The sequence below is a fragment of the Sciurus carolinensis genome, unplaced genomic scaffold (assembly GCF_902686445.1).
Source record: "Sciurus carolinensis unplaced genomic scaffold, mSciCar1.2, whole genome shotgun sequence".
NCBI classification, from domain to species: domain Eukaryota; kingdom Metazoa; phylum Chordata; class Mammalia; order Rodentia; family Sciuridae; genus Sciurus; species Sciurus carolinensis.
The window spans coordinates 8,013-28,086 of NW_025920495.1; the positions used below are offsets into that span (position 1 = coordinate 8,013).

At 37.3% G+C, this 20,074-nt stretch overlaps 1 pseudogene; it reads left to right on the forward strand.

The window, feature by feature from the left end:
• Positions 1 to 575: 575 nt before the first annotated feature.
• LOC124975786 (GATOR complex protein NPRL3-like) lies at positions 576 to 10,418 on the forward strand (annotated as a pseudogene).
• The last annotated feature ends 9,656 nt before the right edge of the window (positions 10,419 to 20,074 follow it).

Genomic DNA, 20,074 nt, shown 5'->3' on the forward strand with positions numbered 1-20,074 from the left:
AAAATAAAGAGCTCATAAAAAAGAACCAGGTTTGCGTCTCGTCTCTCTGCGGGCAGGGAGCGCGACACTGTATAATTTTCCCAAATGAACTTTTTTTTTTTTTTGGTAGTGCTGGGAATTGAACCAAGGGCCTTGCGCTTGTGAGGCAAGCACTCTACCAACTGAGCTATCTCCCCAGCCCAGAAAATACATTTTTTATTAGACCAGCCTTTATTAAGTTCTTATAATGATGATTGGCACAGGTATGTCACTTATGACACTAAAATTATGTTGACATATCAATGCCACATAAAATATTTTGTATAACCTTAGGTACAGCTAACTTAATAAAGCATGTTTGCCTGCTTATGCTGTATTATCATCAAACTGGCATATGGTTGTCATTTAATTTCTTTCTCATTTACGATTATTACTTTCACTCCACTCTACCTTTACATCATCAATTTCTTGGTAGTATTATAAGCATTACAACTATCACAGAAGAAAACATAGAGTTTTAAGGAGCGCTCCACTGGCGGTCCGCAGTCAGTCTGCTGGCTGCTATGGGACAATTGGCAGATAAGGCATGTAGCAGATATGCTGTTAACAATGCGGGTGACCATGCCGATGACCAGGATGGTGACTCCAGGTTTTCAGATGTTATTTTGGCAACAATTTTGGCAACCAAGTCTGAAATGTGCGGCCAAAAATTTGAACTGAAGGTAGATAATGTGCTGTTTTTTGGGCACCGGACACTGCTGCAGCATGCTCTGGGGCAGGTCTCCAAAACAGATCCGTCCCGAAGAGGGAAAGCACCTACCATTGTGGCGAGCCGCCTTGCCACCATGATAAGATGGCGCTGGTTTCCTGAAGTGCTTTCTAGGTAAACAAGCCCATATTTGGTTGAGCTAACTGTTGCAAATGGGAGCACCTATGAACATAGGCCAAGTGGCAGGAGTAGATTGGCTATTGCAAGAGTATAAAAAGTGTATGAATTTGGCTCAAGAGGGAGAAGAAGAAAAACCATGGTTTTATAATATTAAGGTCCTTATTAAACTGCTGAAGGAAGATTCCTGTGTCGTGCTTTCTTGCGGGCGAGGGACACGACAAGTGGTGCCGAAACCCGGGAATCAGAACTTTCAGTGGTCAGGGGGTGCACCGGTAAGTACCACAGGTAAATGGGGTCTGTGGAGTAGGATTTAATCGACTTTGTATAGTCGAGCAGCAAAGGTTAGTCTGTGGACTAGGATTTAATCGACTTTTTATAGTCGATCAGCAAAGGTTAGTCTGTGGAGTAGGATTTAATCGACTTTGTATAGTCGATCAGCAAAGGTTAGTCTGTGGACTAGGATTTAATCGACTTTGTATAGTCGATCAGCAAAGGTTAGTCTGTGGACTAGGATTTAATCGACTTTGTATAGTCGATCAGCAAAGGTTAGTCTGTGGACTAGGATTTAATCGACTTTGTATAGTCGATCAACAAAGAAAAATATTTTGTTCTTGCTTTCATTCTGCTTGCTCTGAATGCTGCTTTCATTATGGGCAATTCTCCATCTAGTTCATTAATACAGTCTTTAGATTTTTTGTTGCGCTCTAAAGAGCTCAAGGTTAAACGCAGTACTTTAGAAACATTCCTTGTAAGAATTGATAAGGCAGCCCCATGGTTTGCTGTCTCCAGAAGCTTGACTCCTGCCAGCTGGGATAAGTTGGGGAAAGATTTGGATTTCCTTCAGGAGCAGGGACAATTGGAGAAAGGAGTGAAACATAGTGCAGGAGAGCAGGTTTATGGAGCTATTCCAAAGAGGAGACTATACCCAGATTTAAAAGCCCTTAGAACACCAGAAGATACAGGGGAGTCAGAATCAGACGGTGATGAGAAAGTGAAAGAGCTAACGCAGCACTTACGGAAGGTGAAGATAAAAGAAGGGGGAACTAAGAGGCAAAAAGATTTCAGACAGAAGGACTATGAGGAAGAACAGAAGCCAGCTCTAGCCTATGATCCTCCCCCATATGTGGGAGGGGTTCCAGGCACGGGTAGAGCTTTTAACTTTACAGCTTGGAGGGCTGCCCATGTAGAGTTGGGGTTTGCCTGTCCTGTATTCCAGGACAATGATGGGGGAAGACATCAGGAACCTATAGAATTTAAAATGATAAAGAATATAGCAGAATCTGTCCGCACTTATGGTGTGGATGCTGCTTTTACTATTGCCCAAATAGAGGGGCTCAATAGATTTTGCATGATCCCCTTGGAGTGGGCCAGTTTAGTGAAAGCTTGTGTTTCCCCAGGTAAATATTTAGACTGGAGAGCCTTTGTGTTAGAGGGGGCCAATGAACAGGCTGCACGTAACCAAGCTATGGGCAAACCTGCCTGGGATGTGGATATGCTTCTGGGGCAGGGTAGATTTGCCAATCAACAAACAGGCTTTCCATTAGAGGTTTATGAACAAATTAATAAGATCTGCATTGCTGCCTGGAAAGCACTCCCTAATAAAGGAGAGGTGCGAGGTAACTTAACAAAAATTGTCCAAGGCCCTACAGAAGCTTTTTCAGATTTTGTGGCTAGAATGGTAGATACAGCAGGGAAGATCTTCGGGGATGCTAATGTAGCTATGCCTTTAATTAAACAATTAGTATATGAACAATGTACAAGAGAATGCAGAAATGCTATTAATCCATTTAAAAGCAAAGACATAGAGGCATGGATGAAAGCTTGTAGAGAAATAGGTGGCCCATTAACAAATGCAGGCTTAGCAGCTGCCTTCCTTCGCATGGAAGGACTATTAAAGGCTTTATTAAAGGCTAATGGAGCACCTTTAAAGGTTTCCTCAGCTAGGAAGTTTTTAAAAACTGTAGAAGACAAAGCCCCTTGGTTTTTAGATAAGGGCTTATTAAATCAAGAAAAACTATCACAAGAGACAGAAAAAGGCCCCCCTCCTGATCCCTTCCACGCAGCTCCATGGCCACCTAGGGAGGGAACACCCATGTCCTTGAAGCAGTCCTCCCCCTAGGCAGAGATCTCAGCAGTTCCATTCCTCAAAAGTAGTAAGAAATAACGTTTTGTGATTTTCTGCATTCAAACCTAACCTGATTTCTCAACCAGGAAGAAAAAGGGTTAAAAAGTCTTGGGTGATCCTCCCTCCCCCCTGCCTGGCCTTGCTGAAGCCTGTATTGGAATGTAAACTGCAACAGTCTCAGCGAGAAAAGGGGGGTAACCTGAAGATAAGAAAAAGAAAACAAAAGGGTGTCTGTTTTAAACTTCTGGGTTGCTACACAGAACTAATTCATTTTCCAGGATTCTTGTTTTGTTTTGTTTTTCTTTAATGCTGTATTTTTGAGCTCATAATTTTGATCTTGCATACCTAGGTTAATGATTTTTTTTCTCTTTTTGATCAGTTCTATTTTTTATTCAACTAAAGTTTTTGAACATCTGTTACATTGCAATGGAGATTCACCTATAAAGTTACAAGGCCTTTGATTTTGTGTTATTTCTATGTCGTGCTGTCTGGTGTCATGTCTTGTCTGCATCAAAACTGAGCGCTCCTAAAATTAAAATTTAAAAATGGATCCAAATACTTTTATTCACGTGATTTAAAAAAGGTTCAATTTAATTGAGTAAACTAATAAAAGTGAAATGTCTTTAAAAATAACTTACAAGTCTCTAGGTGGTCAAACTAATGGAATGTTGATGTTAAACAATGTCTAATATCAATTGTTTCTAGGACTTTTCTTCAACAGGAAAGAGACAGCAAATACTGTTCAGGACACCTGTCTGCTTTCTTGGTTTTTACAGAATAAGTAAATTAGAGTTAACATATATGGGATTACTTAAATGTGTTTGTAGAGACATCTGATTAATTTACAAAATTAAAATGCTCATTGTTAAATAACATCAAGTACTCTTAACTCCTTAAATTCCAAGGAGTATCATACTTAAACATTATTGGTGCTTTCATAGGTTGGTAAATAAAAAGGGTTTAAACTTGCTTTGTGTCATCACTAAACTAAAAACAAGGTTACTAAGAGTTATGTCTTAACAAGTACAATTCTATATACAAAGGGTTCTAAAGGTTTCAACTGTGTTTCAATTAGAGTACTATAAACAACAAAATATTTAATCTTATTAAAATAGAGCAATTCATCTAAATTCAGAAATTTCATAAGAGTTGTTTCAGAATGTAAACAAAAAGGGGTCAACAGATAGGAAAGAGAAAATAAAAGGGTCTGGATATAAAAATATATTTAGTAAAAGAAAAAAGAAAATGTTTCTGGGTAAGAAAGTGCTTGTATGATGAAATACATGAGGGTCTAAGTAAGTGCTAAGAACGTCTATGTAAATAAAGGGCAAGTTTCAACATGTAAACAGCCAAAGCTATTTAAGGTTTTTCCTAAGGTAAAATACTAATGTTCTGATATACACCAAAGTTTAATCTACATGATAAAATGACATGGTAAAATAACAAAAATTTCTTAGAAACACTAATTTACTCTTAACTTTGTGTCTATTAAGTTTTATTCTTTAGAACAATTAGTCTTAATAATTGGGGTGTATACAATTATGGTTAAACAACTGTTAAAGTATTGTACTGTTTTACAGAGTCTACATTTTTCTTAAGAAACTAAATTTGGTAAAAAAAAGTGTCAAGGTAATTGTGAAATGGTTTCTAGTTGTATATTAAATGTGTTCATATTTTTCAGGTATACAAGTTTTTAAAGCAGGAAATTTATCAAGCTGTGCTATTCTCCAGATTAAACTTGTCTGTAATGGTAATCTTAAACTTATAAAGAGTAAATTTTAATTGGGGATTTATTTCTATCATTTAATGTTCTATTATGGGACATATTATCAGTAAGGTATATGTAACATTGGTTACTTATTTCACTGAGATAAAAATTTAAATGTAAATATATATCTAAGAGTTAGTGACAGCCTGATTTGTTTAAAGGTTCATATTGTAGAAGGTAAAAGCATTTTGCTACACAAAAAAAAGGTAAAAGCTCTCTCAGCCTTTCTTTGATTGATTCCTGTTTTGGATATTATGTTAGACTGTGTTAACTAATGTTTATATGGACTCAGAAATCAATATATATAAACTTCTTAAAATGACATTTAAGAAAGAGTATAATGCATTATAGCAAAAATGGGACAACAATGACTGAGATTGGGGTCCCTGACTTCATGACTGTAGCATGCCTGGTGCCTGGAAGTGTTCCTATGTAGGAGCACAAGATGCCTAACTGCTGTGGCAGTAACCTCCCTGGGGAGGCTCTGTACAGGAGTCCTATCAGCTCTTACATTGATATCAAGCACACAGCTCTTGGGCCGAAAGAAATTGTTTTGCTAGATAACCAGTGTTTCATCAGTTCCCTTCTCTAGTTCCTGCCCACCTTACAGTAACTTTGGACAGTGGACTTCTTTGAAAGCTACACAGAGTTCCTAACATTGCACTTTACAGTTGTGAGAAAAAGTTATGTAGATGGTCTAGTCTCTGTAACTCTCCTGAAAACAAAGAATAATGCTTACATAGTCTTTAACTTAATAATAAGACATGTATAAATGTTGCTAACATAACTCTTTAGATCTACATTTCCATCAGACAACAGAGCTCCATCTGATCTCAGCTTAATCTTCAAAATCTGTGTTTATAAACCTTTATTTTCTAATATTCCTTTGACCCTCACTGAACTTAAAAATTTGGTCATGCTGGTCATGGCAAAAGGGGCAAAAATTAGTTGTAGGATTAGAACACTTAAGATTTGTAAAGAGCCACACCTTACCTGAGATAAGGCTCTGCCTCCCACCGTACTGCATGTTAAAGTGACTCCAACATAAGTCAGACTTCAGCTTATTTAAAGTTATAATCAAAAGATTGGTTTTTTTTTGTTGTAAAATTACTATGATCTCACATAGGGAATATAATGTGGTTCTCAGTCAAAATTCAAGATAGCTATTATACAAGCAAAATATATTTTTACTCTTACTTATTTCATTTTATAAAACTGTTACCTATTAATGTTTTGCAGAAGTAGCTGCTTCAAGAACACGCAACCTAGGTAACTTGTGATAATAAGCCATCACCTAACAAATGGTGGTAACAGATACCAGAACAAATAGTGGTAACTTCCAGAACTAATGCAGACTCCAGACTCCAGTTAGATAAAAGGGTAAATAACTGTAAAGTTATGGACATTAAAGTTAAAGCCCAGTACTCTTACTTTATGACTAGTGAGACTGGCTTGCTGGATGATTAAGATCAAACTTAGAGATTGGAATTAAATACAGAAGGCAAGATAGACCAGTATTTGGATCTTTTGCCCTCAGTCAGCCTGAACCCAGGGGATAAGAGGACTTCTCTAAGGAGCACTTAAGGTGTTGGAAACTGTAGGTGCCATCAATCCTAACAACAAAGTTTCATCTTTATTTACTCAGTTACAAAATTTGATTTTGGGCCGTTCTGCACCCTTTTTTCCTGTACATATAAGAGCTCATACAACTCTTCCTGGACCTATTGTTGAAGGAAACGCAAGGGCAGATGCCGCTACCCGCACAATTTGTTTTCTTTCTTCTCTTGACAGTGCTCGAGACTTTCATAATAAGTTTCATGTTAACTCCCAAACACTTCGTAAGCGCTTCTCTATTCCTCGAGCAGAAGCGAGACAGATTGTCTTAGATTGTTCTCATTGTGTTCCATTTCATCATCTCCCTTCTTTTGGCGTTAACCCCCGAGGCTTGCGACCTCTTACGATTTGGCAAATGGATGTAACTCATATTGCAGAGTTTGGTTCCCTAAAATATGTTCATGTCTCAGTAGATACTTTCTCTGGAATTATACATGCCTCTGCTTTGACAGGAGAAAAAGGCCATCATGTCATCTCCCATTGCCTAGAGGCTTGGGCTGCCTGGGGCCTTCCATGCTCCTTGAAGACAGATAATGGGCCAGCGTACACTGGTCAACAATTCACCTCTTTCTGCTCCACTATGGGAGTGCAACTGACTCATGGCTTACCTTACAACCCCCAAGGTCAGGGACTCGTGGAGAGAGCTCATAGAACGATTAAAGAACTTTTACAAAGACAAAAATGGGGAATAGGAGCAAGCCGTACTCCTAAAGAGCGTTTGTCTTTGGCTCTTTTTACCATTAATTTTTTAACTTTGGATGCACATGATAATTCTGCGGCTGACAGACATTGTTCGCCGCCTGCCCCCCCTTTTTCTATTTCTCGTATCAAACAGTTCAGAAGTGATTTTAAATTGTTCTAATGACAATATTACCTGCCTGCTTTCAGAGTGTTGGAACGGTAGTGAATCTGTTGCTGTGATTGTAAAGGTACCCACCTTTGTACCTGTCCCAGTGGAGGTCAATCCAGATAATTTTCCGTTGGTGAACCTCTTCAGAGAAAAGAGAGACTTTGGCATTACTGCAGCCATAATAACTGCTATTGCTGTCTCTGCTGCTGCAGCCACTACCGCTGCTCTAGCCATGACCAATCAAGTTCAAACGGCACAAACCATTAATCAAGTCATACAGCAAACTGCACAGGTGCTAGAATCCCAGGACCGCGTCAACAGACATATCCTATCAGGGATCTTGGCGGCAAATCAAAGGATAGATTTACTACAAGTACAGTTGGATGAACTTTTCAACATTGCACAAGTTGGATGCATCGGGAATCATAAACACATGTGTATAACTCCAGTAAGATATGAAGAAACAAAAAATCAAAGCCACTTGATTTCTGCCTTTCTTGCAGGCAATTGGTCCCTAGAAGCTGAAAAGATGATGACTCAACAATTATTGCAGATTGCGATTTTAAATGACACTCGTGTTGAGCCTGTTACTTTGAGTCAGTTCTCTAACTGGCTCACCTCTGCCTTTAGTTATTTTAAAGAATGGGTTGGTGTGGGGATCTTTGGATGTATTTGTTTTGCAGGCATTTGACTTTGCCTTTGGTTTATTTGCAAGCTAAGAGTGCGTCAAGCACGTGAAAAGGCGGTGTTAATTCAAGCTGTGTTAGCCATTGAACAAGGGGTGTCACCTTCTGTGTGGTTGGCTAATCTGGCACGGGAATAAGTGACATTTTTAATATATCTCTGTTAGAGTTAGAATTATCATTTACGCTAGGTGTCTGCAGAGTACTGCTGTAATTATTATGTACTTTTCTTTGAGGACTGTGAATTTACATCCTAGGGATTTCTTGTACTAATTAAAGCTTCAATTACCTTGTAACTTCCACCTTTAATCTTAAGCTATAACAATAATGTTAGAGGAGAGAACTGTTACTGTATGCCTTGTGTTCATTATGGTGCCCCTGTATTGTGCAGCGTTGGCAAGAAGAGTAATGTGTTTTCTTACCTCAGGCCTTTGCAGTTGCGTAAGCTGGATAAGCTCCCCCTAGTATGGTTTTCCATACCGCTATGTCTTCATGGACACAGGATGCGAGGCAAAGCACTGCACTTGAGAGTTTTATTTTTAAACCTCAAGGAAGGCATGCCCTATTGCATGTGGGTTTGATGTCCACGTCCCACCCTACGAAAAAAGACATTGGCTTAGGTGATATTAGGCCCGGAGAAGGCGCCACTCTGGGACTGACATTCACTATTTGCCACTTTTGCACAGTAGGATAGGGCCTCTACCTTCACCTGTGTTCATAAAATAAAGAAGGGGGAGCTGTGGCGAGCCGCCTTGCCACCATGATAAGATGGCGCTGGTTTCCTGAAGTGCTTTCTAGGTAAACAAGCCCATATTTGGTTGAGCTAACTGTTGCAAATGGGAGCACCTATGAACATAGGCCAAGTGGCAGGAGTAGATTGGCTATTGCAAGAGTATAAAAAGTGTATGAATTCGGCTCAAGAGGGAGAAGAAGAAAAACCATGGTTTTATAATATTAAGGTCCTTATTAAACTGCTGAAGGAAGATTCCTGTGTCGTGCTTTCTTGCGGGCGAGGGACACGACATACCATGATTCTTTTTAATGTGGTGTTCGCCCTGAGGGCCAACGACGACCCTTCGGTGATCAACTGTCTGCATACCCTGTCCCGGCGCATTGCCACGGTCCTGCAGCATGAGGAGCGCCACTGCCAGTACCTCACTCGGGAGTCCAAGATGATCCTGGCGCTGCAGGATGAGGTGTCCGCCGTGGCTGACGCAAATGAGGGTCCGCAGTCCCCGTTCCATCACATCCTGCCCAAGTGCAAGCTGGCAAGCGACCTCAAGGAGGCGTGGGACAGCTTGTGCTTGTCTGGTGGGTGCGGCTCCACATCAACAGCTGGCTGGAAGTGAGCTTCTGCCTACCACACAAGATCCACTATGCTGCCTCCAGTCTGATCCCCCTCTGAGGCCATTGAGCGGGGCCTGGAAGCCATCCGCCCCTACCATGTCTTGCTACTGCTCAGTGATGAGAAGTCCCTGCTGGGTGAGCTGCCCGTCGACTGTTCCCGGTTCTGGTGTGGATGATCAAGACCACATCTGCTGTGAAGAACCTGCAGCAGCTAGCCTAGGACGCTGACCTGGCTTTGCTGCAGTGTTCCAGCTTGCGGCTCACCTGGTGTACTGGGGCAAGGCTGTCATCATCTACCCTCTGTGTGAGAACAACGTCTGTGTGCTGTCTCCCAATGCCAGCGTGTGTCTGTACCGGCACTGGCTGAGCAGTTCTCCCGCCAGTTCCCATCCTACGACCTGCCATTCATCCTTGCCAAGTTCTCCTTGCTCATTTCCTTGTCGGAGTTCAGGAACCCCCTGGCGCCCCCTGCAGGAAACCAGGCTCATCCAGATGGTGGTGTGGATGCTGCTGCACTGGCTCCTCATCCAGCTGCACACCTATGTCTGCCTGATGGCCTCCCCCAGTGAGAAGGAGCCCCGCCTGCGGGAGGAGGACGTCCCTTTCACTGCCCGGGTTGGTGGCCGCAGCCTCAGCACACCCAATGTCTTAAGCTTTGGCTTTCCAACCAGCAGTGATGACATGACCCTCACCAGCCTCAGCATGGACAACTCAGTGCAGAGCTGCTCCCCAGTGGGGATTCACCACTGAACAAGCGGATGACAGAGAACCTGTGGCCAGTCTGTGAGAGCACGATCGGGCAGCCAGCCTCAGTGTACCTTCTGCCCAGAACCCTGAGGATCTGCGCATGTTTGCCAGGCTCCTTCACTACTTCTGGGGCCACCACCACCTGGAGGAGATCATGTACAATGAGAACACTCGGCGCTCCCAGCTTCTCCTGCTCTTGGACAAGTTCCGCAGTGTGCTGGTGCTGACCGCCCAGGAGGACCCTGTCATTGCTGTCTTCCAGGCGCTGCTCACATGATCCAGGAAAAGAATGGGGCGTGAGGGTAGGCACTGTGGGTGGCCAGCCCTGGCCTGACTGAAGACCTGCAGAGCCCTTGACCTTCTTGCCACCGGCACCTTGCTCCCGTTCAGCAGCCGCTGTGGGGTCATCACACTCTGGGATGTCACTTTCAGTTGGTAAGGAGTAAACAAGTTTTATTCATTAGAAATATTTGAAAATGGAACTTATAGAGATGAAACAAAAACTTCATAACATGATTTTATTATAGTCGTGTATGTATCACAAAGTAGAATGACTGTTTTAATAGTTTATAACTAGGATCCTTAGTCTCAGAGATTAGTTATTAAATAATTAATATGAACTCAAAAAATTTCACTACAATTATAGCTAAAATAACTGGTAATATAATTTGAGGGTTTTTTTTTAAACTATTCCTTATAGTAGACAAAAAGAATACAAATATGTTTTCCTTTTCTGACATTTATAGGATTTGTTGTATAAAACATATAAAAATACTTTTATTTTAAAAATTTAAGATTAGTTTAGATATTATTCAAATACAAAATTCTACAGTGTTTTAACAAAACCTTGTTCAATTTTGAGCTTTTATAATCCGATAAACCACTAGTTCCACCATTTTGGGGGTTTTTATTTTTTCATAAGTATTTACCATGAAATTATTTTAAATGTGTTTTTACATATGTGGAAGATACAGAAAAAAAAACTAATAAATAATTTCAAATAATTCTCATCTTTGGTACTATTTTGCATTCATGGAATGTACAGAAATGCAATAATAATGTAACTATTTCCCTCAAATTTTCCACATTGATCCATTTTGTGGGTCTAATTTTTTCATGAACTTGAGTAAAACCTGAGACATATTCCAAGAATATTATTTATTAACACTCCTTAATACCAACTTTCAGATAATTTTGTCTCCAAAAAGTTTTAGTTCAATAATAAACTTGACCACCCAAGTGCATAGTAATATTTCTGAACTTCATTAAAAATTAAATTTTTTCTCCTATCCCAGCATAGGCTGTTTCTTCTACAGATGTCTAGAGCAGGATGAGGAAGTGTTACCATTTTTCTTCTGTTCACCAGTGTTGCTTTTCCTCAATGTCCTAATCCACTCGTAGTTATTTAACTTCCTTTTCTGATTCTTCCAGATCTAGAGGGAGGAAGAAGAGGGAAAAGATGTAAGAGTAATGAAGTGGTTTATTGAATTGAAACTGATATAAGTGTGGGTTGATTTCTTATAGCCAAGGAAGATATTGAGAGTGACATTTTTAATTGAGAAGAAATGTGTAGATTTTTTAGAGACTTTCTTTTCTTATACATCAATACCCTTTGAGTTCCTTAACACTTTTTCCTTCATCTGGTTACTCAGCATGTTGTCAGCTTCTGGTTTATGATAGTAGACCTCCATTGATTTTGTCTTTTGACATTTCACCCATAACTGTCTTGGAAATTATCCTTTTAAAATGTGTTCAGGTCAGTTTTTATTGTTGTCCATGTCTAAGTGGAGTATATCTAACGTCCTTTGCCAAGACAAACTATAAGTAAGAAGAATGTTTCCAACATAGTCAGCTTATTTGCATTCAGAAGGTCCAGTGATCATCTTATCAAGCTATCGGAATTTCAAGGCATGTGTGTGGAACCAACCATTGTGTACCCTTCTCCCAAACATGTCAAGGGAAATAGGCCAGATTCTCTTAATGATCTCTTAAGACTCTTTTTCTTGGGTTAAGAATGAAGTGGAAGCATCATCATCTGTTAGAGTTCCAAAGAAGGAACTTATACTGTATTAACAGTACATCCCTCCCATTTACCTCTTCAACTGTACTGCTTTCATACAGTCTAAAGAGATAAAAATAAAGCTTACACATTAATTTTTGACTGCTTTTTTTACTTGCCCCTTTCCAAGTGGTCTGGGAGCTCACAGATGAGGGGGCTGTTAATATCAAGACTCTATTTGTCTTAAGACATTATGGGATTGAGTTGGTAGAAATCACATTTGGTATCAGTACAATATTGCAAAAGATTATAAGTGAAATGTTAGAGTAGTATAGAAAATGCAGAGTCTTTAAATCATTTTTAATACTTTCTTAAATTATCTCATTATTAATGTCCAGCCAGGAAATCACTGCCAAAACAATGTATATAATTTTGAGATAAGTAATTATTAATTATTTTATACTGACAACTGAGTGAATGGAAGATTTTTCAAATTTTATATTTCAGGACATAGATGTTTTAAGCATTTATTTTAAAATAAAATTCGGTGTACAATTGTGTATGAGATACATCACTTACTGCAGAATTTGTTTATCTTTTCAAGAGTTTTCTTGAGCTGCACAATTGATCATACATATTTCATACTATTTTAGATCTGGGCATTTTTGCTTTTGGTATAATTTAGTTCCAACTGTGTTAGAAATAAATATCAAATACTATCTGGAGGAAAACTGAGGGGAAAAGTGTTTTATCTGGTTAATTTAAATGTTAGGTCATTAATTATATTCTTCCTCATCAGTTTTTTTTTTTTTAATTCCCAAGACAGAGTATTACCATTCAAGTCATGTAAGTAGGCTCTAAGTCACAGCCATATCTGAGAGAGTTGGACATGTTTAATATTTAAAGTTTCACCATCTTTATTCCATTCTTTTTCTAGCTTGATTTCATGTACTTTAGAGGATAGAAAATTAGAAAAACAAGCAAAATGTTGCTCCCCAACTACTCAGAAGTTATGTTTCTTCTAGTAGTCACATTCACATGAATGAGGCTTGCAAGCAGAAAAGAGAAATGTGCTTTTTAAAAAGGAATTCCTGCCATATGCAATAATGTGAATGGGCCTGGAGAACAGTAGGATTCATGAAATAAGCCAGCCATCGAAGGACAATGCTACCTGATTCCATTTATATAAGGAATCTAAAATGGTGAAATACAGATAATCATAGAGTGGGATTGTGGTCCAGGGACTGGGGAGAAGAAATGAGGAGGTTGGTCAGAGTTCAAAAGGCTTCAGTTTTAGAAGAATGAGTCCTTGAAAGCTACTGTATGTCATAATGCCTATAGTTTACAGTACTGTCTTGTGTACCTAAAACTTTGTCAATAGTATAGATCTTCTATTAAGTGTTCTCATCACAAATCAAATAAAAACTTTTGGAGCAGATGGATGTTTATGATACTGCTTATAGCAATGATTTTATGACTGTATCCTTATCTCATTAAAATGTACACAATAATGTGGACATTTTTCATATGTCAATCACACCTGTATAAAATTGTTAAACTGATAAACAATGACAGCAGTTCATTATCACATTTCTGCTACAGAGTTTTCAGGGTAAGAGCTATAAATACATCTTAAATGAATGTGAGAAGTTATAAACTTATCCATTCAAATTGCCTCCAGTTCATTTCCACTTTAATTTATGTATACTCAGGAGTAGTTTATCTTATACTGGAGGTCAGCAAAAGGAGAAAGACTCCTGAAGTTTTCCCAGGCAAAGGAATGACACTTCTTCTGATGACCCTCTCCTTCCACTCTCACAGCCCCCAGATCAGCTGCTAGTCAGATTCCTGCCTCCTTCAGGATATCAAGAACTCGAAGGATAAAGGTAATAAAATAAGAGAATTGAAACATTTCATTCTTATAATAGCAAGAATCTGAGAAATGTGTGTGAGAATGTATATTTCTTGTGTCAGATACATAAAGGCAGATAATTATATATTAAAATAAATACATTGATATAGATTAACATTTGAAGATTCATTTTTATATCAACATACTAGTTCTAACAGCTCTCAGTGATCATGAATTTTTTTTTTTTTTAGATTTGCTTTTGGCTTTGATTAATAGCTTATAGCCTCCATTCAATAGAACCTATGGTAAATGAAGTTTAGATATTAGAAGTTGGTAGAAGTTAAGATATTAGAAGTTTGGTAGAGAGGAATTAATCTAAATGTCTGTGGAAAAGTTGAATGATATAAAAATACAATTCATGACCTGCTCAACTCCTACCAGAATGCATCACAGAAAAAGCGGTGAAAAATATTTCTTTTTTTATTTTGGAAAATGCTTTTGAAGAGAAATTCAGTATAGTTGACAAGTTCTGTCTGTAGTTTGGGAAAACCAGCAGAAGACACGACCTCTGAAATAAGATTCCGTTTCATCAGTGTTGGCATTATTGAGTGAAAAATACAGATGTCAATATGTAAACTGCAAAACAAACAAAAAAGAATTTGTCATTTAAGATAAAGATAGGTAATGAGAACTATATTGATCCACAGGGTTGTTTTTGCAGGGACTGAAATTGTGGATTTTAAGTTCAAAAGCAATGAACGATCCAATAAATGCTATTTTGTTCTATATAACAAGAAAAAAGAAAAACTATAGGTCTGGTGAATGAGGACTGATATGATCCACAATGAGAAAGTCATTCTCCCTCATCCAATTTGGTCTTGCATCTTCACACAATAATGATAACTCTACCAGCATCATGTTATCGTATAGGAATTCTGTGTGTGACAAGATAGAACCTTTGAAAATGCTTCTTAGAAATAGGCATCACAATTTCAGAAAAATTAATGTTATGTAAAAAAGTCATCAGATTCATTAATCATTCTCTACATTTCTGTCTCCCATAAAATTAGTTGTTGCCTCTGACATCTAAATTTTGCTTCCCTCTATCACTCTACTGTGCTTGAATCACCTCCTTTGTAAACTTGAGAGTTGATAGTGAACCACTAGATATTTATTTCATTTGTTTGCTAAATAAGGCCCCTACTTTTGGTTTTGCAATGTACCAGCTCTCAGACTCTGTCTCCATGGAAGGAGTCAGCTTGTGCTAAGTTATCACTTTGTGTACTTTAATTATTCTGTTCCCCATTTCTGAAGGACTTTGATTTTATGACTTGAAATATGTTACCATGGAAAACATTTCCAACTATATTGAATAAAATATGTGATGGAGACATTAAATGCTCACCTTTTTAATGCCACTTTGATGCCACATTAGCTTGCACCTGTAGATGTCCTTTTCTGTCTCTCTGTCAACTTATAAATATTCAGGCCCTCTATTATCTTATATGTCAATCTGCTATAGAAATTTTCTTTTTCATAGCAGATATATCAGAACTTCTTATTAAGCTTGCAATGTTAAAATAGCTTTCCGTTTATCTGGTATTTTACACTGTCTTCTATTTGTTCCCATTTCTATTATATATTTTCTCAAATATTAGTCACATAACTAAAATTTGAAAAATGTAGAAAAATAGAAAGGCAGGAAATATAATGTATAATTTTTAGATTGTGTTAATCATTTTATTTTCTTAATTATTAAATGCATATTTAATATAAAATTCTATATATACATACAGAAAAATACTCATTAGATAAGTAAAATTATATTCTATAGGTAGTATTATATGTAGTATTTGTTAAATTCAAAATTTAGTGCTATTTTACCAATTGCCACTTCTATTTTTTCTTAATCTGTTACTCTAAATCATCTTTTACACTCTTCAGTGTTCAGCATTGAATTTTAGTTGTTTATTGACTATATTTAATCTATGTCTTTTAGGTAATTGGTAGCACATTCAAATAGATGTTTATCTAGCTAATGTATTACCAGAGATATGTCTTGATTTATACTTAAAACCTCACAATTATGTTTTTTCCCTTACAACTCAATCCAAATGGTTCATGTCTAAAAGCCATTGCTGTTTCTTCAACAACAGTTGACAGAACTTTGAAACAGTCTTTGCATTTCTCAGGACACTTGCTGCTCTAGGTTTCCATGGAGTCACAGTCTTCTGAGTTTTGCTGTACCAATGGTGCTCTCCATGTTCAGCCTTCTTGCCGTTTATCCTCTTTCTAACCTTTTATGATTGCTCTTCAGCAGTTGGTCTTCAGACCACCTCCCATCTCTAGATACACCTATTTTTAATTGTAGATCTACTTAAATAGCTCCAATAAATCTGCTAATGGTTTCTAAATTTTTACCATTAGGCAGGTCCTGTCTTCGGAGTTGCCTTATCCATTAACACCTCCCTCTAAATAGTCATTTGAATCCCTGTTGTACCCACTGCTCACGTCAAAGTGAATTGCTATTTTTTCTTATTTTTCCTATGCAACTTTTCATTCTTTGTTCTTAAAAAGTCTAGTGGATTTTCCACAATGTATCCTGGAGGTTTTATTATTTATGACACTTTCTTTTTGCCATTAGGCAGGTTACACCTGCCTTTGGACCCACATATTCTGGAATTTAGTCAATCTGTCAATTATTAAGTAATTAGTTTTAAATCTATACAGAAAAAAACCCTGTCACTTTCCTCAGAGATGCTTAAATAACATATGTATGGTTGATTGCTTGGCAGAAAAACCTTAAATCATTTGCTCTGATGGTTTCAGGGCAGGGATTTGTGCTCATTTTCAAACAGTATGTGGGCTATTTTGATTGAACTAGTGGAACACTAAGCCATGGTTTTATGTTGGTAGAAACTGCTAGAATACCATGAAGATGATTATTTTCATTTGAAAGTAAATGTTATATATGGAGGGAATAGCATGGAAGTTCAGTGATGGAATATTTTTAAAAATAGTTTTATCATTTTAAAGTTGAATACATTTGTTACACTTAGAATTTCAGTCAAATTTGCACAACATGATCACAGACCTTTTATAAGAGTGTCATTTGAACTAATCCATTAGCCTTGTCCAAATTAGCCCACTTGTTTGTAAGGTATTAAATGCACTACAAATCCTAACATGTTTGTTATGCTCCATAATTATAGCACCTGTTAAACAGCCCACAGCAGCTGTACTTTCAGCAGATTACAGGCCATTAGGCAAGTTATACAGTACATTCTTTTAATAACCTAATTTCTCTTCTTTTGCATGAGACTTTCTGGTTCATAACATGAGAACTTTGTCATGGCCCTTCACTGATTGAGATGAGGACAATGGTTTTAAAATTATCAGGATTCTTAGATATAATTTGCAAATGCTGAGATAAAATGCAATAGTAAAATATTTCACTAACTTTTAATCCAATTTATGATTTTTTTTCACTTGGGAGGGGATGGCTTCAGATTTATCATGCTCTTTTTTTCCTACAATTTCTTGAAAATAAGTTAAGTATAAACTACATGGTAAGGAAGCACAAAAACCCATATTACAAGTTTTTGTTAGGGGTCCAGACAGTTGCCAAATGGAGGAAACATCTGGCATCTATTTTATTCTCTCATTAATTTTTAAGCATTTGCAGGTTGTCTAAATCATCAAAACCCTCTGGTGCATGCAGACACATACACACAAAATTACATTTAGAGTAACAAAGAATATAAAATAGATGAGTCAATCTATTCACTTATTCAAAATTCAGGAGGGTCCAGAAGCTTGAGTCACTCTGCTGTGTACTGCCAATAAAAAAGGGAGAAAATGTAGCAGGCTGACTAGGTCCCTGTTCTCAGAAAGCATACAGTTTCCTTTAGAAGACAGGCTTTAATCAAATTAATCAGGAAAACAATAATAGCAACACATTATATATTTGTGTGTATATGTATGTATGTAGAAAGAGAGAAATGATAAGTAGATACATGTATGTATATCTATATAAATAACCATGTATGTGCATATACACACATATATGTATCAGATACATATGTAGGGGACCTTTATGTGTGTATACATGCATATATATATATATATATATATATATAATGGTGAAGTAGAAATATTTGAATATGTACACATATGCATACACCAACAAACTGAGAACATTAAATATGCTAGGGTTCACCATAAGTATAATTTTCATTGAAATATATTATTAAATAGGTGATTATATTAGAGTAGGGCTTATGAGGGAGTGACTACACAATACAGGATTGTTCCTGGTAAAAGAACCATAGATACAGAAATTCTGTATAAGGGTGAAGCAGGGAGAATTTAGAAATTTTAAAACAGAATAATATGCCTGGATCACAGATAAGGGCAAGAGTTCATTTGAAGAGTCTGCATAGATTCTCCTGTACCAGTTCATTTGGCACTTCATAACCAGTCTGTTTGTTTGTTTGTTTGTTTTTTGTTTTGTTTTTTTGTCTTAATGCTCAGTGCAATGAAAAACCAGAAGTGCTTTTAGATATGGGAGTCTTATGATCAGATTTGCATTAAACACTCCTTTTGCTGCTTTATGGAGCATGGTGATAGATAAGGAAGGAAAGTGGTTTGTGATGAGTGGATATAAATATGGTACAAGGCCAAAGAAGATTAAAAATCTTGTCACATGTTCCTCAGATAGGACATAAATACCCAGAATATACAAAGAACTCAAAAAAACTTAACACTAAACAACCAAATAAACCAATCAAAAATTGTGTAAAAGAACTAAATGGATACTTCTGAAGAGAAGGAATACACAAAGTCAACAAATACATGAAACAATGTTCCATGTCTCTAGCAATTAGGGAAATGCAAATCAAAACTACTTTGATATTTCCTCTCAGTCCATTCATATAGCAATTATTAAAAACACAAATAATAAAATGTTGGCAAGGATGTGGGGAATATTGGTGGAATTGCAAGTTACTGCATGCACTCTGGAAAGCAGTATGGAATTTCCTCAAAAAAACAAACAAACAAACAAACAAAAAAAAAAAAAACTAGTTATGGAACCACCAAATGACCCAGCTATCCCACTCCTCAGTATATATTCAAAAGATTTAAAATGAACTCTTCATTTTACAAAACAGAAATGTTATAATCATTTAAACCTTTTTTATTATTTAAAATCTATTTTGTCTGCTATCAATATAGCCATTCTACTGTGTTTTGTTTACTGTTTTCATTGAGTGTTTATTCTTCCTTTTTTAACTTTGAGCCTTTTAGCATATTTCAGTGATGCAAACATTTCAGCACAATTCACAATAGCCAACCTATGGAGCCAAACTAGGTGCCACTCAACAGATGATAGATAAAGAAAATGTAGTACATATGCACAAGGAAGTATTACCCAGTCACAAAGAAGAAAGAAAGTTTGGCATTTGCTGGTAAATGGATGGAACTTGAGACTATCATGGTGAAATAAGTCAGTCCCAAAGAGTCAAAGGTCAAATGTTTACTTTGATAGAGGAAAGCTAACCCAAAATAAGATGGGGGGTATTAAAAAAGAAAGAGGTAAAGTGGAAAATAGTGAGAGAGAAAATAGAGGAAAGATCAGTAGAGTAAATGAAGGGAATTCAGGAGGAGGAAGAAGGGATAGGAAAAGGGAAGATCAGTGTAATGAATCTGACCAAACATTTGCATGGCATGCATAGATGTGGCATGATGGGTCCCAGTATTGGTATATCCACAGGACACTAGTTAAAAGAAAAAAAGTAAACCGTAAATAGTTTGATAGAGGGTTTGGAGGAGTGGAGGGAGGAGAGAGTAGATGGGTGGGGAAGGGTACTGGGGACTGGGGACTGAATTGGAGCAAGTTGTTTTCCATGCTCGTGTAATTATCAGGGGTATTTTGGTGTTCTACATAGCTAAAAAGATTTTTTTAAAGAACAGATGATCTCATTTTTAAATAAACTTCAAACTAAGGAATCAGTTCCTACTTCAGTTTTCATAACATTTTACTGCATGTATATGACCCCTGCATTAAATGAAACAATGAATTCATGGAAAAAGGCATTGTGGGAGTAATAAGAATGTGAATTTTTTGAGAGTATTACAACATACTATGCCATTTTAGGTATTTGAGGCATCAATATTATACATCATGTCCCTCCATATTTTTTTCCTGTTTACTATAGAGA